Source organism: Pollicipes pollicipes, unplaced genomic scaffold (assembly GCF_011947565.3).
Source record: "Pollicipes pollicipes isolate AB1234 unplaced genomic scaffold, Ppol_2.1 Scaffold_4740;HRSCAF=5597_pilon_pilon_pilon, whole genome shotgun sequence".
Classification (NCBI taxonomy): Eukaryota; Metazoa; Arthropoda; class Thecostraca; order Pollicipedomorpha; family Pollicipedidae; genus Pollicipes; species Pollicipes pollicipes.
Window position 1 is genome coordinate 6300448 of NW_023596545.1, and position 2956 is coordinate 6303403.

General features: G+C 45.7%; 1 protein-coding gene across 3 annotated transcripts in view; it reads right to left on the reverse strand.

The window, feature by feature from the left end:
* Positions 1-2270, reverse strand: part of LOC119098496 (transmembrane protein 222) — a 70472-nt gene extending 68202 nt beyond the window's left edge. For 2 of the 3 annotated variants that reach the window (XM_037221435.1, XM_037221431.1), the window contains exon 1: positions 2203-2259. The gene's annotated coding sequence lies outside the window, so the exon portion shown is untranslated. Of the gene's footprint in view, positions 1-2202 lie in introns of all 3 variants that reach the window. The other variant, XM_037221433.1, reaches the window with a different exon arrangement.
* Positions 2271-2956: the final 686 nt, after the last annotated feature.

Here is a 2956-nt window from a genome sequence, read left to right on the forward strand (position 1 = left end):
CCATTTATCGCGAACGTGCGCTACGAATAAAACTTATTCTGCAAGTATTGGCCCATGAGATTCCCTCGACTTAACGAACAAACGAATCTGCACACCACACCCGACTTGACAAGGCGCCCCCCCCCCCCCCCCCCCCCCTGCCAGTGGCATGCAACTGACTTATGCTCGGCCTGCGCACAGTCTATGGACCATCACGTTCCTGAGCGGACGGCAGCCTGGCGAGGCACGATTCCAGTTGCTGGTGGCTCAGTAACGACAACCGTGTCAGAGCCACTCGGCCCGTACGCGGGGCAGCTGTAGCTGACCAAGTCGCCTGAGTGCCGGAGCGGCTGGCCATCTTTGCACGCCTATAATATCTGGCGTGTCGGGTGCCCCAAGCAGGCGGCGCACTGTTTCGAACCCATGCTCATGGAGCGTGTGAGTGGCCTGTGTCCATTCCAGCTCTCCCGACACTGCAGTTACGTGCTCACGTCGGCCCAGGCCAGTCACGATAAGGGTAATCTGGCATTGTCTGAACACGACTTGTCTGCACCCCTTGCAGACGCCGTAAGCCGATGCATTAACGCACGTGGGGGAAGAGCAATGTTTCGATGAGCATACGCTTTGTATCTTGGGGCCACCTGAGGTGCCTCCTAGCTACACCAAGTAGCACCATAGGGCAGCACCCAACTTCTGCCAACTATCAACCAATGGTGATATGCTTGTCCCATGCTAGATGTGGGTTGATACTGATATTGATAACTTTGATGTTGGGAAAAGGTTGCATTCCATCACTTTTGACACAAACAGAGAAATGGGTGGCCAGATATTGATGGGAAGATTTCCTGATGATCATTTCAGCTTGTGACATTTAACCTCTGCCATTCTGATGGACCATTTCATTACCAGAGAGAAAATGTTTGACCTGTGTTTTGAGGGCCTGCATGTTTGATGGCATATTGGTGTCCAGGGATTGGGCATCAATATCATACATAATGAGTTTACCCTCTGACACAATCTGCAGCAGGTCATTCATGAAGATCACAAACAAGACAGGATCTCGTTTTAATCCCTGAATAGCACTGTGCATCACTTTGAGGGCATGTGAGTTTGGTCCATTTATCTCATGTCTGCCTTTTGGCCAGGTAGAGTTTAACAGTACCCTTTTTACCATATGAAGTGATGGCACAGCAACCCAATGTCAGGTTTGCCTCCTCTGGCCATCTAGCCATTTGCAAGCAAGCCTGTATGCCTGTGAGATGTCTGGTACTGCCTATACACTATCAGCCCTTCAGTCTGTCTGACTACAATGCCAATGGACAGTATATTCCAATGGTGAATGGTGAAAAAAGTGAGCACTCAAACTGTGCTATCAAATACAACATGGCATTGTGGGTGAGCCTGTTCCATGCAAACATTTCCATATTTCTGGCACATTTTGGCAAAACAACTGGGACTAGTACCTACTCAGTCTATAGTCATGAACACCTGCTGATCATCCTTAAACATATTTTATTCACTTAAATGATAAACTGATGCACCATGTATGACACAACATTTATTCTCAATTGATGTACTAGTCACAAGGATTTGTTTTGAGCAACAGCAAGAATGTGTGAAAGAGGAGATACACAAAATTCCCAAAACAAGGTTCCAAAATATGCATTTCAAATGCTTGCCTGCATGTCTAAGATGCATGCACCTCAACACAGCACATGCAGCAACTATCAAAATCATTGCAAAATAGGAAGTTTCAAGTTACTTTAGTAGATTTATATTCATCACGAGATGTCCTCCCTTTCAACACAATGTGTGAACATGTGAAAATGGGATGTAATATATCTACCATCTGCTGATGGACTCAATAATCCAACAAAGGTTTCCACCACAAACTCAACAGGCCAACAAGTTGTAGCCTTTTAATCATTGATTTACAGCATATGTAATCCCAAATGCTGGTAAGACTCAAGTATTTTAACAAACTCTACATGAATAATGCATGAGGTTCTGCCAGAATGAGTGACATGTGAAACCAGCATGGTTGAAAGCATAATTTTCAGGATCACGACAAAAAACATTCAGCACCATTTATCGCAAACTAAGAGCACCAAACACTAAATTTGCTCGGAGTTCACAAACAAAGTGCGCAAAGCGTGTCCTTAGCCCCCATCCCATTCAGTTGGGCCACGGAAGAATATGATAACGATATGAATTAAAACGTACATCTCGATTTCTGGCACACCAAGCACAACTAGCATTACCTCCCTGGTACCGATCGCGTCCCCTCTCCACCCAGGCGACTTCCCGCAGAGTCTGAGGTTAACTTAACAGTATAGACGAGCGTGGCGCACCAATCAGCACCGCTTTTGGCACTGTTCGGGCATGCTAAAATGCTGCCGTCTTAAAAATAGAATGAACGCGCCGACCTCCCAGTGGCTTCATCGCTGTCCGTTAAGCTAACGACGTATGTATTTGCGTTAAGATTTAAAGGCGACGTTCTTTTTCTGCCATTTCACTGCGTAGTGAATAACTAGCTAATTATAAATTCGACATTCCTTCAAAACGGACTGCCGCTTAAGCTAAATTTTATTAAGGTATGAAAGTCCGAGGGTGTGGAAGGCCAGACCGCCAAAGAAAAATGGAGCAAAATTGGTTTAAAATGGAAAACCGAGTTAAATTCTGTGATGAGTTAAGTGTGTGTCCTGACCATTGACCACGCAATGTCAAGCTAAAGGTCAAACGGCAGGGGACGTCGGAACATCCAAATTTGCCAGAGAAAATGAATGGAACTGGTAACAACAGATGGCCAGCGTCAAACTCCAGAGACAGATATATTTCTTCAGAATTGATATTGACCCGCAAGGTGAAATCAAGGCCAAACGACAGAAAACACCATAACGCCAAAACGTGCTGATAATTGGAGACAAAACCGTAGCCATCAAATAGCCCGTGTCGTGTGCTAGGGTGAGCGAAATTT